This window comes from Rhinolophus sinicus, chromosome 14 (genome assembly GCF_057876585.1).
Source record: "Rhinolophus sinicus isolate RSI-liver-muscle chromosome 14, RSI-T2T, whole genome shotgun sequence".
NCBI classification, from domain to species: Eukaryota; Metazoa; Chordata; class Mammalia; order Chiroptera; family Rhinolophidae; genus Rhinolophus; species Rhinolophus sinicus.
Window position 1 is genome coordinate 66963015 of NC_142514.1, and position 17101 is coordinate 66980115.

Consider the following 17101-nt stretch of genomic DNA (forward strand, 5'->3'; position numbering starts at 1 on the left):
ACTAAGGCATTCAGTAATGTTTCAAAGAGTTTACAATAGTGTCATGCAGGGAGGCCTGCCCGCTACGCCATTTGTCGTGCGGGGCGGCCTGCGGGGTCTCTGCTCCTGCTCCCCACATAAGAACGCAGGATATGGTGAGGCCAAAAAGGAACACCCACGGAGCCATAGATGGGGGAGTCATACCACTATATTCTCTCTGGCGGCACTACACTCTCACTGGAGGCTGGATCCACACTGTCCGCAAACCGCCATCCACACCAGCCCAGCCGCCATCTTCTTGCCAGCCCCCATTTTTTCTTTCTTTTCTCTCTAGCGTAGCCACAGCAGTTATATTAGTGGCCAATGGCTCACTGGTTACAGCTGACGGCCAACTAGCCACAGCTGATGGCCATGCAATCACAGTTGGCCATTTACTACCTGAGCCAGCCCCTGTCTATGTGAGGCCGAGAGCCTGGAAACTGCTTTCTGGGGCTCTGCCCCCACAAATAGATACGCTACAAAAGCCTCCATAGTAGGAGATAAAACATCTGGTCTCTATGCCCACATCCTGGAACTAACAATTAGGCCATTAGGTTATTTTAAGATCAAGGCTGTTAATCTTACCTTGACTTTAAAGTAGCAGTTCTCATGCTAACTTGAGCCCAGGGCTGCCAGGGCTGTTAACCCTATCTTAACCTTAAAGTGGCAGTCCTTATGCTAACATTCTCTTACAGTCCTTATGCTAACAGTCTCTTACAAGACTAAATTCCTGGTTAGTGCGCAGAGTGAAGGCTCTAGCTCAGACATGGTAGGCTGAGATTACCCTCACTCTTGTCTGATCACCCTCACTCTGACCCACTTGTAGGGGGGAGTTTCCAAACTGGGATAGGCAAGTGGGAAAGACCAGTGACTACCACCCCTGCCCAGTGGGACAGAGCACTGGCTCAGAAACTTTTGTCTAGACAGAGACGCAATCCATAAACACGGAGAGCTCTGAAGCTCTCTGCAAAAGAAATACCTATTTGAATCAGAGTGTGGGGCAAGTTCAAGCCTAAGGACTTGAAGAAACTTTATTGCTAGCAGATTGACTTTACATGAAATACGAAAAGGAGGTTTTCAGGAAGGAAGCTGGTGACTCCAAATGGTAATACAAATCTGCCAAGAAAAACAAAGACCACCGGTAAGGGAATTATGTAATGATAAAGGACGGTATAAATGCATATTTCTTCTTTCTTAAGTGATTTAAAAAGCAATTGTATACAATAATATGTATATATTATATTGCAGGGCCTATAACATATACAAATGTAACATATTTAACAATAACAGCACAAAGGAGTGTGGGGACAGAGCCCCAGAGAGTAGTTTACAGGCTCTCGGCCTCACGTGGAAGGGTACTGGCCTGGGTGGTGAATGGCCGTCGGCTGTGGCTGATTGGCCGTCAGCTGTGGCTGGTTAGCCAATTGGCCGCTGGTATAACTGCTACGACTGTGGAGGACTGCCGAGGAGCCGAGTAGAGCCGAGCAGAGCCGAAGAGAGTGGAAGAGGAGAGCCGAGGAGAACAGAAGAGGAGAGCTGAGAGGGAGGAACAGAGGAGAGAGTGGAGGAGAGTCATCAGTCGGTGGTTTGGTGGAAAGGCGGACGGCAGGTCACGCGTCCGGTGGGCCCAGCCTCCAGTGAGACCATGGTGGTATGGCTCCCCTACCTATGGCTCCTTGGGTGTTCCTTTTCGGCCTCACCATATCCTGCGTTCTTGTGTGGGGAGCGGGAGCAGAGACCCCGCAGGCCACCCCGCCTGAAAGATGGCGCAGCGAGAAGGCCTCCGCACACGACAAATGGCGCAGCGAGCAGGGTCTCCCGCACGACAAGGAGGTAGATGGGCACAAAGCTTGTTGGAATAAAGATATGACACCAGATGTTAAGTTGAACCCATAGGAATAAATAATGAGAACCAGAAATTGTAAGTAAGAAAGTTAATATAACAAGCCCTATGAATTTATTCTTTCTTCTTCAGCTTCTTTAAGACATAAAATTCTATAAATTAATAATTATCATAATATATTGTTGGGGTTGTAACATATATATAATGTGTAATATATATGTAAGAATAATAGCACAAAAGGGGAAAGAGGGAATATAGTTATAGGAAAACAGTTCTGCATCTCACTAGGATGAATTTAGCATAAATTTGAGATATATTCTGAGAATATATATATATATATATATATATACACATATATAATATATATGTATATGTGTTATATATATATACACATACATATATGTATACACTTATGTATATGGTTAGCCCGATAGCAACCATAAGAAAACAACTGATCTCAAATTAATATCCTTTCACCGTAGGATACTGGTAAAAGAAGAGCAAACTAAATCCAAAGCAAACAGAAGGGAAAAAATACTAAAAGATATTTGTAAATGAATGTCATGAAATTCATGAACTAAAAAATAGAAAAAAATCAATGAAAGCCAAAGCTGGTTCTTTGAAAAGACGAACAAAGTCAACAAACTTTTAGCTAAGAAAGTTCCTACTTTTCTTTGGCCACGAAAAAACACACACACAAAAAACAAACAAATAAACAAACAAAAAAAACAAACAAAAATGACAGAAGACTCAAATTACTAAAATCAGGAAAGAAATTAAGGGACATTACTATTGATGTTACAGAAATAAAAAGGATTATAAAGCAATACTATGAACAACTATATGCCAACAAATTAATTTAAAAAATTCCTAGAAAGACACAAACTACTGAAACTGTCTCAAGAAAAAATAACTCATCTGAATAGACTTGTAATGAGTAAAGATATTGATTACTAAAAAGAATACCACCAAGAAAAGCTCAGGCCCAGATTGCTTCACTGGTGATTTCTGTCAAACATGTAAAGAAGAAATTATACCAATTCCTCACAAACTTGGCCAAAAATAGTAGAGGAAATTTACCCCAATTGCCCAAGTGATATTTTACCATGTTGTGGGGACAGAGCCAGGAGTGCAGTTTCCAGGCTCTTGGCCTCACATGGAAAGGTGCTGGCTTGGGTAGTAAATGGCCATCAACTGTGATCAGATGGCCATCAGCTATAGTTAGTTGGCCGTCAGCTACAACCAGTGAGCCATTGGCCACTAATATAACTGCTGTGGCTACGCTAACAGAAAATGGGGGCTAGCAAAAAGATGGTGGCTGGCAAGCACAGATTGCAGTTAGCAAGGGGTCGGTTGGCAGGCAGAAAAGCGGACAGCAGGTTGCATGTCATGTGAATCCAGCCTCCAGTGAGACTATAGTGGTATGACTCCCCTGTCTATGGCTCTGTGGGTGTTCCTTTGTGGCCTCACCATATCCTGCGTTCTTGTGTGGGGAGCGGGAGCAGAGACCCCGCAGGCCGCCCCACACAACACGTTACTTTGTCTGAACTATCTGAGAGTTAGTTACAGAGACAATGCTTCTTTACTTCTTAATAATCCAGAGTGTATTTCCTAAAAAATTAACTGGGAGAGAATACAGTTTCTCCGTCTCCTGCTTCCAATTACATACGTAGTCTATCTGATTTCTAGATTGACCATCTGGTGATGTCCACGTATATATACAGTCGTCTGTTTGGTTGTCTGAAGTATGTGTCTGTGATGGACAAGTTGTTTCACAGAAATTCATGAGCTGATCTCTTGTTTCGTTTCTGACCCCTCGTCCAAATTTCCCAACATTTGATTCTGCTTTACTTCTTGTTTTTCTGTGCCAGTCACTGATAGTTATCAGCATGTCTTGTGTTGCTGTGTGATCAGTTTCCTGTTGGATACTTTTATAAAAACGTTCAATTTTATTTTATTCAGGTCAGTAAAATGAGAGAGAGAGAGAGAGAGAGAGAGAGAGAGAGAGAGAGAGAGAGAGAGAGAGAGAGAGAGAGAGAGAGAGAGAGAGAGAGAAAAGAACCGGAAAAGAAAATGCAGCAGCAGTCTACCATTGCTTTCTGCTGTGTAGTGTGTGGGTCTAAATCATGTGTGCTTGGGTCCCTGGTGACACAATCACCAAACTTGTAAGAAATCTAAGCTCCCCTGGGGTTCTAAATTCCTGACAGGTGTTATTCATTACATTTAATTTATTCTTCAGCACATGCTTACAACGTAGGTGTTATTTGCATTTTATACACCAGTAAATGCAGCTTAAAGATGTTTAATGGTTTTCTAATAGCAGTTCATTGGACCACAAAGCCCTGATAGTTGGTTGATTTGGAATTTCCTCAGATGATGTGTCAGTGTGTTAAAAAAGGCAGGTCAAGTTAGGCTCTTCCATGGCTCTGTGTTTACAAAAGTAGACTGAAACACTCTCATGCTGCAGGTCTTTCCCAACTATGACAGCCTGATTGGTCCTTTTATAAATTAAGTTTCTGGCTCTTCTTTTTCTCTTGAGTAGGGAATATCTTGAGTCAGTTAAGGACAACTTGAAAGCATTTTTATCAAACACATATCAGTTGAAAGTGAAAGCAAGAACAAGCTCTTAGTTTCTCAGAAATAAACCTGATGTTAAAAAAACAAACAAACAAACAAACAAAACAAAACAGCTCCTTCCTGTTTATACAATGATTTTGTATAGTTTTTGTGCATTTTGTTTCTGGTGGACAATTTTCTAGGGACTTTTTGTTTTAATTGCCAAGTATGAGGAAGCTATAGTTCCTTACTTTCCAACATACTTGGAGTTGAAGTCTCTAGAATACTTATGCTAGAAGAATGTCACAGATTAAATTAATTTGCATGTTAGTATTATTACATTAAAAATTCATATATGTATATGTGCTGAGCGGTTTCAACTGTTGTCCAGATTCTGAATTCCAATGGTGGAATGTTTTTATATTAAGCTGCTTTTCACATGAAGAACTCCATGCAGCATGCTCTGCGGTTCTCCCCAGCAGGAATTCATTTAACTGGGGTCACTGAGTGGCATTTACAATGGAGGGAAGACCAGCAAGTTAGAAACACAATGTGCAATGTGTATGAGTTTGCATAGAGAGCATATGTACTGTGCGCACAGCACTGTGCTAACGTGCTGAGGGAGTGTGTGAAGATTACTTAGACATAGTCACTGCCCTACACGGCTTAATCTAGTGGGTGAGACTGACTTGCACTGAAATAATAAAAGCAAAGGAATGCACAAGAAAGTGAGGGAGGAGCACTGATTACTGAGGTAGCTAGTCTCAAGATCTCATATTGGAACATTTGAAATTTTACCCATGAGGAATTTATTTTGATGTCAGTGATAGGAAATACATTGGATTTATTTTTTTTAAATGGCCTGACAGTTGTTCTTTTTCATATGTAAATTTTTCAACCACCTAGTCTGTTCTGTTGTCTATCCTAATAAACTCCATACCATCCCTTTATATGACTAGCATTTATAATTTGTTTGAATAATATAGCAAATTCTTTTCCAGGGCATTGTTTTGCCTACTCTCACCAACCACTTCTTCTCAGTGAAAATTAGGATCACTGTGTGAAGGGCCTACAGAATTGGGATTATAGTGGATGTAATAGACAAATATAAACTGACTTATAGGTAGTATTTTTAGCTAATTGCTTTCATTTTTGAGTATGGATTAGTGCTCTACTTATTTAAAACCCCTTTTTAGAATTTTATTTATTAAGTATACTAATAGCATTATTATTTTTCTTTCTTTTCTGTGTAATTGTAGTTTTAAAACAAGTAACATCAAATTTACCATCTTAACTATTTTGGTGTACAGATTACATGTACTGAAATGTTAAGTATATTCACATGGTTGTGCAACAGATCTCTAGAGCTTTTTTTCTTGCAAATCGGAAACTCTGTGTCCACTGAACAACTAACTCCTCATTATCTTTCTATCCCACTCTTGGCAACCATTATTGAATTTGTTTTTTTGAGTTTCACTATTGTACATACTTCATGTAAGTGGCATCATCAAGTACTGGATTATTTCACTTAAAATAATGTCTTCATGGTTAATTCATGTTGTGGCATGTGACAAGATTTCCTTTGTTTAAGGCTGAGTAACATTCCATTGTATGTATTTACCTCATCCTCTTTATTTGTTCATCTGTCGACATGGCTTGCTTCTACCTCTTGACTGAATAATGCTGCAGTGAACACGGGTGTGCAAATATGTGTTTGAGATCCTGCTTTTAGTTCTTTTGGACATACACCCAGTAGTAGAATTTATGGACCATATGGTAACTCCATTTTTCGTTTTATCAAGGGATAACAGATATAAACCCATCTTTATTATCAGGCAAATAAATTAAAGCATTATATGAGGTAGCGGGAAAAAATAACTTTTTCCAAAGTTTATCTAATTTAACAAAACAAAAAATGTCATACACAGAGGATTTCTTCTGCTTTGTGCTCTTCCTCGACCTCCGCCGTCTCTTCATTGGCCTCTAAAGGAACCTCGGATATTACCACCCTGGCTTCCCACACTGGAAACTTGGTCTTGATCATCTCTCTTTTCTCTCTCACGCCTCCAACTTCGTGCATCATTTCTCCCATTGTTGCATGATGATTTCTTTGCTTCAGGTTGACATCTGAAGCTGTTCTGGGGATCAGGTCTTTCTTACACATCATGTAAGTGGCGTGGTACCTACTCACTTGCACTTATTAGCTCACTTTTGTTGATTGCTGGACTGAGCCTCGTCCTCACTGACATTTTCACCAGGACCATCTAATTTTGCTTCCCAGCTTTCTTTGCTCTCGCTGTTACTTCTCAACTTTGTCTTCTCTTTCTCTTTTTATTTCGTGGCTTCTTACTCCCTTGGTTGATGACACTCTGCTATCCAGTGTTCACGAATTCACATGGTGTTGGCCAGTTCACCATATCGCTGAAATCACTAGCCTTGTTGGATTTCTTTGTCTTGAGTTTTCCTGCTTTTACAATTTTTGGGTAACTGAGCTGTGATTCCAGTGACGGCGGCGATGGCCCAGATCCGACAGGGGACAGGGGCTGAAAAGGCTTTTCGTGCAAGGATTCCCCTTGGTGGCGGCGGCTTTTCCACAGAATGTGCTGCCACGTCCTCCTTTGGGCATCCTCAGCAGGCGGGTACCGTGGGGCGGGCGCTCCCCACAGATGGGCAGATGGGACTCCCCACCCGCGTGCCTTGTGCGCTGATGCAGCGCAGGCGGTTGCACGGGCACTGCCGCCTGAGGCTTGCTGTGACCCAGCACTGGTGCAGGCTGTCCCCTGCCCCTGTCGTCCTTGCCGGAGGAGGCCCGGGGCCAGGGAACCCAGCTGCTCGTTTCCCCACCCAGGCACCGATTAGGTCCGGCCTGGGGAACGGAGCCCAAGGGCCCGGCCGCCGGCCACGGTCGCTAGCGGCGCCCAGTACTGCGGAGGCGGTGCTGCAGTGGTCGTCCTGCCCCTTCCCGCGTGGAGCAGAGCGCTGACCGCCCGCCAGCCCAGCCCGCCTCAGCAGCGCTCGCTTGCAGCCAGCAACCGCAGCCCGGGGTGGGAGCCGGCCCCTCTCACCTGGCCATGCAGTGATGGATGGTAACTCCGTTTGTAAGTTTTTGAGGAAAAATCCTTACAGTTTTCCATAGCAGCTGCATCATTTTCCACTACCACTTACATTTCACTACAGTTCCAATTACTCCATGTCCTCACCAATATTTGTTATTTTCTTCTTTCCTTTTTTTTTCTTTTGATAGTAACCATCCTAATAGGTGTGAAGTGATATTTCATTGTAGTTTTGATTTGCATTTCTCTAATGATCAGTGATATTGTCATCTTTTCATATGCTTGTTTGCTATTTATATATCTTCTTTGAATACATGTCTATTCAACTCCTTTGACCATTTGTTAAACTGGGTTGTTTTTGTTGTTTTGAATCATAGGAGTTCTTTATATAATCGGAATATTTGTCCCCTATCAGATATGTGATTTTAAAATATTTTCTCTCATTGCAAAAGTGCTTTTTTACTTTGTTGATTGTTTCCTTTGTTGGACAGAAGTTTTAAAATTTGATGTAGTCGCATTTGTCTATTTTTCAACTTATTTTATTTTTTAAGATTTTATTAAAATATAGCTAACATACAAAACTATATTAGTTTCAGATGTACACCATAGTTATTCGACATTTATATTACCTAAAGAAGTGATCACCATGGTAAGTCAAGCAATCATTCTGACACCGTATCATGCTACCACAATATTATTGACTATGTTCCCCATGCTATACATTGCATCCCCATGACTTACGTGTTTTATACCTGGAGAGTCAAACCTCTTATTCCTCTTTAGTTTCCCCTGCCCCTTTTAAAACATTCAATTAAAGTTAACATTCAATATTATATTAATTTCAGATGTACAGCATAGTGGTTAATCAATTGTATAATTTAAAAAATGATCCCCCTGACTAGTCTAGTATTCACCTGGTACTATACAAACTTATTACCATATTAACTATATTCCCTATGTTTTACTTTATATCCCCACGACTACTTTGTAACTACCAGTTTGTAATTCTTACTCCCTTCGACTTTTACACACTGCCCCCCAAACTCCCTATCACCCTAAGAAATCTAGTGCCCATCTGACACCATACATAGTTATTACAATATTATTGACTATATTCCTTATGCTATAGCCTACATTTCTATGACTACTTTGTAACAACCAAGTTGTACTTCTTAAGCCCTTCCTCTTTTGCACTCATCCTCAACCGCCCTCCCATCTGGCAACCATCAAAATGTTGTCTGGATCTATGAATTTGTTTCTGTTTTGTTTGTTTATTTTGTTCTTTAGATTCCACATATGAGCAAAATCTCATTGCATCTGTCTTACTCTGTCTGATACTCTCCTCAGCACAATTCCCTCCATGTCCATCCATGCCACCCACACATGGCAAGAACACATTCCTTTCCATGGCTGAGCAATATTCCATTGTACATATGTACCACCTCCTCTTTATCCATTCTTCCATCGACAGACACCCAAGATACCTCCACATCTTGTCTATTGTAAACAATGCTGCAATGAACATATGGAGGCACATGACCCCTTGAAGGAGCATTTGGGTTTCTTCAGATAAACACTCTGAAGTGGGATTACTGGGTCCGTTTTGCTTCTTGTTAGAGCCTTTGTTTTCAAGTCTATTTTGTCTGGTATAAGTATTGCTATAGCAGCGTTTTTTTGTTTTGTTTTGTTTGCTTGTTTTCTTTTCATTTCCATTTTCATGAAATATTTTTTTCATCCCTTTACTTTCCATCTGTGTATGTCTTTCAATCTGAAATGAGTCTCTTGTAGGCAGCATATGTAAGCATCTTGTTTTCTGATCTATTCAGCTCTCCTATGTCTTTTGATTGGAGCATTTAATCCATTTACATTGAAAGTACTTGTTGATAGATATGTAGCTATTGCCATTTTATTATTCATAATTTTGATCATTTTTTTTTCCATCTTAAAGAAGTCCCTCTACATTCTTTGTTATATTGGTTTGGTAATGGAACTCCTTTAGCTTTTTCTTATGTGGGAAGCTCTTCCTCTGTCCTTCAATTCTAATGATAACTTTACTGGGTACAGTAATCTTGGTTGTAGATCCTTACTTTTTCATGAGGTTGACTATTTTGTGCCAATCCCTTCTGGCTCGCAAAATTTCTGTTGAGAAATCAGCTGACAATCTTATGGGAGCTCCCTTTTAAGTTACTAGTTACCTTTCTCTTTTTGCTTTTAGGGTTCTTTCTTTGTCTTTAACCTTTGCCATTTTAATTATGATGTGTATTTGTGTGGGCCTGTTTGAGTTCATCTTATTTGGTACTCTCTGAGCTTCCTGGACCTGTATGTCTATTTCCTTTGCCAGTTTAGGAAAGTTTTTAGTCAATGTTTCTTCAAATAGGTTCTCAATCCCTTGCTTTCTCTCTTCTCTTCTGGTACGCTTTGATGCAAATGTTGCTATGTTTGAGGTTGTCCCAGAGGTCTCTTAAACAATCCTAATTTTTTTGGATTCTTTTTTCTTTTTGCTATTCTGATTGGAAGTTTTCTGCTACCTTGTCTTTCAAATCACTGATTCGATCCTTTGCTTCATTTAGTCTGCTGGTGATTCCTTCTAGTGCATTCTTCATTTCAGTTATTATATTCTTCACTTCTAATTGGTTCTTTTGTATGGTTTCTATGTCTTTTTTTTTTATGTTTGTTATCTCTTTGTTGAAGTTCTCTCTAAGTTCCTTTGGCATCCCTTTAACCATTGTTTTGAACTCTGTCTCTAGTACGTTGCTTTCCTCCATTTGGTTTAGTTCTTTTTTCTGGACATTTCTCCTGTTCTTTCATTTGGGATGTATTTCTTTGTTTCCTTCTTTTGGCTGCTTCTCTATTTGTTTCTATGAATTAGGTTGATGTGCCATGTCCCTCAGTCTTGGCCAGATGGCCTCATGTAGTAGGTGCCCTGTGGAGCCCAGTGGCACAGTCTCCCTGGTCACCTGTATGGGTACTCCAGGAGTGTCCCTTGTGTGGGTTGTGTGTACCCTCCTGTTATAGTTGAGACTTGGTTGCTGTTGGCATGTCAGTGGGTGGGATTGACCTTTGGGCTGATTGGCTGTGGGGTTTCACCATGTCCACAGCTTACAGGCTGCTGTGCAGGAGGCTTACCTCAGTGAGTGGGATGTGCCCCAGTGGACTCTGGTGCCTGTTGAGACTGCCCTTTGTGTGTGCTGCTTGTGGGACTAATTATTTGGTGCTCGGCTCTTATCTGAAGCCAACCTCCAAGTATGTTGGTTCTGGGGCCTCTTGTGAGGGGCTCTGGTGCAGGCCCAGGTCACCCACTGCCTGTGACTAGTCAGGGATTAGCTGGTAAGAGCTACAAAGTGATCTGTAATTGTTTGCTGTCTGTGCTAACCCTGGAGGCACATGGGAGAGGCCATACCTAGAACCAAGTATGTCTGACACCAGTACCAGGCTTGGGGTAGCTCTGCAAAATGCAAGGACACCCCAAGGCCTACTGTCACCTGCCAGCTCCCTTAAGGTTCAGGCACTGATAAAGCCTTGTGCTGTATGCAAGTTGGGTGAGGCAGGGTGTCAAGGAGTCTCTAGAATGGGAAGAGTTGTGGTCACCAGGTTAATGTAAATTCTGGTTCGGTGCCAGTACTGAGCCTGAAGCTACTCAGCAGAAGTCTCAGAGCACACTGAGGCCAGCTGCCTACTCTTGAGGTTTGTCATGCTCTGATAGTTTTCCAAGAAAGAGGGCAATTAGTCTGAGCTGGCCGCTCTTGGAGAAAATGCTTCCAGTGTTGGGGGCAGTTGGGTTGGGTGGGCTCCCAGTGAGCCAGTAGGGTGGAGCTTTGGAGCTCACCAGACCAGTCAGATTTAGATTTGGCTGTAAGCAAAACAGCCAAATCAGGGGGTGGGATGAATACAGCAAAGGTGACACCTGTCTGCCTTCTGCACAGGAGCAGGAACCATCACAGGGAAAATGGCCACTGTCCTCCTGCCTTTGCCCTGAAACTACACAACTCAGTCTGCTTCCCGTATGTCTCCAACACCCCCTGAGTGTCTAGTCCCTCTGCTGGAGCCCAGTGTGAGTGCCTGGGCGTGAGAGAATCTGTGCTTGGGCCCTTTAAGAGGATGCCTTGGTTTCCCATCCCTGCTGCATGGTTGGAATCCTCATTGTTTTTCACAGCCAGATGTTGTGGGGGTTCATCTTCCCAACAACAGTAGTCTGGGCTGTGGAGGCCAGTGTGGGGCTGGGGTCCTTTGCTCCTCTAGGAGGAAACTCCGTGGCTGAGACATCCCTCCCGTTTCTCAACCACCACATGGAGGTTAGGGGTTAACTAGTTCTGAGTCTCTGCTCCTCCTACCAGTCTCGACATGGCTCCTTCTTTATATCCTTAGTTATAAAACGTCTGTTCAGCCAGAATTCAGATGGTTCTCCGGGTTGATCATTGTATAATTTAGTTGTAATTTTAATGTGTTCATGGAAGGAAGTAGGCACAGTGTTTATTTAATCTGCCATCTTGGATTTCCTATTTGTCTATTTTTGCTTTTGTTTCCTGTGCTTAGGTCTCATATTCAAGATATCATTGCCAAATCCAATGTCATGAAGCTTTCCTTTATGTTTTCTTCTAGAAGTTATATAGTTTTTGGTCTTATGTTTAGATTTTTAATATATTTTCAGTCAATTTTTATATATGGCTTAAGGATCCAACTTAATTCTACCTCCCTCACCTGGAAAGGCAGACTGCTCCCAGCTCCAATCCTCTCCCTTCCCTCTGTTGCCACAAACCACTTCAACCAGCCTCTGACTTTTAGATGTTTTTACACATGACTCAGGCACAAATCTTAGTATCCCCAAACTCCAGGGAGTGCATGTTAGCTATTAAGAAGATCTATGAAGTTCTAACTATACTTGACTTATGGAAGGGGAGGGCAAGCAATATCCCTCATAGTGGTATGGGGAAGGTGTGAGGAAAAATGGAACAGGGATAGCAACACACCAATAACTCTCTCCAGTGGAACTTTCCACTACTAATCTCCTCTGATTAGTCTCTTCACCTCTTTTTATACACACCAGAGTTGAGATTTGATAGAGTTTGAGAGTCTTAAGGAACACTCACAGAAAAGTTTCACAATCTCAGAAGATTAAGTATAGTGGCATTTCCACTATGGTTTACACTTTTTAGAGCCTTCCTCTGTTAAAACTCCAGGAAATGGAAAAAAAAAAAAGCCCTTGAAGTCCTATTATATATGTTTACATGTACCCATATGTTTGGTCTTATCTTTCTCTTCGATTATTTACGTGCACCCCAATCCTTCCTTCCAGAATCATCTACTTGATCTTGAATGTTGCCTTTTGAAAGCACCTTTACTGAGAATTTCTTTTTGAAATAACTGCCCCTGTTTTTGCATATCTGAAAATGTCTTTATTTTACCCGGACAGCTCCAAAATTGTTTAGTTTGTGAATAAAACCCAGGCTGGCAGTTATTTTTTCCCAACACTCTATAGATATTCTGATCTCATATTGTTGAAAAACTCATTGACGTACGATTCACTCCTTCTTAAGGAACGTATCCTTTGTCTTTGGCCGCTTTTGATATCATATCCGTGTCCTTGTTATACTATGATGTATCTAAGTATGAATTCCTTTTCATTCGTTTTGCTTAGGATTCACAGTAACTTTTTAAGCTGAATATTCATGTCATTTGTCAATTCTGGAAAATTCCAATTATTATTTCTTTGAATACTGTGCTTCTTTTTCGTTGGAAGGCAAATTAGATCCTCTGTGTCAATCTTTATGCCTTTTCATATTACCAGATCTTTGTTTCTCTATACTATATTTGTAATTTATTTATAACTATCTTCACAATTGCTTTTTCCAGAATTATCTTATTTTCTGATTTAAACGTCAAGGTTAGCTATATTATCCAGTCAAGATAAACTTTTTTACTTTTTGTTTTTTTCAAAATCTGCCTGATAGTATTTTATGGCGTATTTTTTTTTGCTATTTTTTCTAGTCTCTCTTGTATTTTTAAACAGTGTAAACATTTCATTTTATAATGTAAGTTCAAACCTACAATGTATAGACTCCTTGTGGATCTTTCTGCTGTTTGTTGCTTTCCATGTTCCTTGCTTGTGAGGGATTGAACCCTTTTTTGAGTTTGCACTTTGGCTCCATGTTTCTCTGGCTGTATCTGTGGGAAGCCTCGGAATCCAAGTTGAAGACAGCCTTACAAAAAGCACTTGCTGCTGCTAGGTGCTCCGGCGCCCCACCAACTCCAGCCCAATTTAAGTAGTTTCCTAAACCACATCTATTATATAGATTAAATCCAAAACCCAGGTGAGGGAAAGATTTTATTTTTAAATTCTAAGGTAGTCCAAACTCAATTTTTCTTCTGCTGTAGACAGATATTTATTAGTCTATCCTTTCCTGGAAGTCCTTAACATTCTCTAATTTATTCTAAGTTTCTAATTAGAAAAACCTACCTATCTCAGTCCGAAGACCGCATCCTCTCCTCTTCTTGTGGCCATAACGAGTCAAAGATACTGACACCAAGGTTAGCACATGCCCTCAGGGTGGTCACAGCTTCAGATTCTACTTACTACCATGATTTTCTTCAAGTTTTTTATATTTGATTCCAGGGACCTTATGATATTGTGAACTTAGCTATACATTTCAAAATGTTAGTAATATTTCTTTTGGCAATTGTAGGTATAGGTGTTTTCTAGGAGGAAGGTCTTTTCTCCATATCTAGCCTGTCATAATTGAAAATCTGATTATCAAATGCATTTGCACACAAAAATTTGAAAAAAGGAATGAAAATGAGGAAGATGCTTTCTCAGTTATACTATTGTATAGAAAATAAACAATCTCTTAATCCCTTGGCTACAGAGCAAGAGTAATTTATCTGGGGATGTACGTACACTCTGTTTCTACTAGAATGGACATAATATTTGCAAGGGTATATCACTGATGAATAAAATTTAGATACAGAGCTAAATCCCACTCCTTTCAGTCAAATAGTTCACCATAGAATCTTATATTGTGCAAGCAGGGTATGCTAATTTGGGTAGATTTTCTATAGTAATGATACCGAGAAAATGACCTTTTGTTCAGCAGAATACTTTAAAGAGTTGTTGAATATACAAAGGTAAGACAGGAACCTGGTTCGAAGTAATTAACTTATCACCTAAACAGCTGTACAAATAAGTGAACAGTAATTGAGAATTGGAGATAGAGAAAAGAACAGTTTCAGAGAAAAAAGGAGGCCACAAATGATGACTAGGTTGACTAACACACCCACCATCGCCAAACCACTGACTGTCCTATTTAGGGGAATACCAGAAAAAGAAGGAATTACAATGGTGTACATCTGGGGAAAAATGGTAAAAGGGAAACAGTGGCAGCAGATGACGACTGGGGTAGGAATGTAGAATTCAACCGATGCAGGAGACCCAAGCTAACTTGAGTAAAAATGTCTGTCTAATTCTTATATCTTAATTTTGAGTTCCTCTGTCAATGGTTGTTACAAAGATGAATGAACCCTTCATAGATCTACTCCCAAATCATGGTCAACAGGTCAAATTCACTTTCGCTAGAAGTAAGGCCTCATATTCTGTGCCCATGCCTATTAAAGTGAAGGCTGGGATGAGAAACTTGTGTGATGCAGTTTAAAAGAGCGTATGACTTGCTGAGAACAACAGTAAGAGACAAAGTCAATGTAAAGCCACTGCTAAAGAGTAATCAGTCTACAAGAATATACTGAAAATCCTGCGTGTAGATATATAGGAGGGTATGGTCAGGGCAGTGAACAGCTCTACTCTAGCAGCAAAACTGCTGAGGAAATTAAGGGAAGACGAGATTGATCACGAATGCTCTGGTTATAGCTGGACAAATACCCCACACCCAGCTACCCAGAGAGTGACCTGGAGGTATATCTTCTATTCTTTCAGAATTAATCAGGCCTTACAAAGTGGTTATTTAAAAGCATTAGTCTTTCCTTTTCGGTATGAAAGAATAAACCCACCTTCATAGTGTAATATTCTTTCACTGTGAAGCTGAATTTTGGTATCAGTGAAGAGAAGGATGGAGGAGGCATGGGCAGAGGTATTAATTTCCTCCCTCTCTAAGGTGAGAAGTTGGCCAAATGTTCAAAATAACACATTTTCTTTTCTTACCCACTACTTTCCCTTGATCCAATCTCAGTCAGGATTCTCTCCTCCCTAATGATCCTGAACTCTGGCCCCAAGCCTGAGCAAATACTAAACACCAGAATGTACCCCCTATCAGCTCTCCTGAGAACAGGCTGACCACAGCACCTCACTTTCCTGTGAGAGTCTGCTCGTCATGGCCCATTGCTTGCCCAGATTCCCCAAAGTTCCTGTAAAAGCTTTGCTTATAAAAGGAAAACCTTTATATGTGTGGTGTTTACAAACTTGGAAATTCCTGAGATGAAAGAGTTCTCCTGATTATAATTGTTTCTTATCTCAAAAAAGTCCCACCTTCTCTCAGTCTCAGTTGGCTTTTATTAACATTAATAGATACACATAAAATAACAAATTGCATTTGGTTTATGTATGTGTGTTGTGGCCACTTTCTTTCTGTCCAGTACTGTTGCTGGTTCCTGGGGGAATTTGTTTGTTTGTTTCCCAGAGAACAAAGGAAACTTGGGAAAAATAGTATCTTTTCATTCTTAGTGTGTTGAATTAATATGTGACGCCTAGAACTACAGCTGTCATTTTGGAAACACGAAAGTAGCTGGCCTCGGAAAATAAAAATGAGGTAGTTGGTGAATAAAGTAAAAAGAAAGCTGGGTCATTAATGAGACTCTTTGAGCTGCACATTTAACCACTACCTTTAATGACCTACCTTCAGATTTCTTAGAAGACTGTCTTTTAAGAAATATCTTCTAAAATGTCCTATTATAGGCCATTTTAAGTTGTCTTCTAATTTTATTATTACCTTTTGTTTGTGCTTACATTATTTTTATGATTTACAAAATCTGTTCAAGACAATGACTGAATACATTTTTAAATTCTTGTAAAAATTTAAAGGAAGTTGGCCTCGGCATGATTTTTTTAAAAATAGTGTCCTTTGATAGATAATTGGATAAAGAAGATGTGGTATATATACACAATGGAATACTATCCTGCCATAAGAAAAGATAAAAATAGTGCCATTGATACAACATGGATGGATCTTAAGATTATTATGCTAAGCAAAATAAGTCACACAGAAAAAGTCAAGAAACATGATTTTACTTATATGTGGAATATAAAACTGAAAACAGCAAAAGAGCAAGACAAACGAAGAAACAATAACTTATAGACACAGACAATAGTTTAGTGGTTACCAGAGGGTAAGGGGGGAGGGGTTGGTAGATGTGGTAAAAGGTGTCAAATATATGGTGATGGAAAGAGAACTGACTCTGGGTGGTAAACACACAATGTGATTATAGATGATGTAATACAGAATTGTACACCTGAAACCTATGTAACTTTACTAACAATTGTTGCCCCAATAAATTTTAATTCAAAATATAAATAAATAAAAATAAAGGATATATGTGCTCCAAAAAGAATGAAAACTGAAAAATAGGTACTGCTTCAAGAGAACGAGAAGACAAACCCCAGACTGGGAGAAATTGTTTGCAAAAGGTGTAT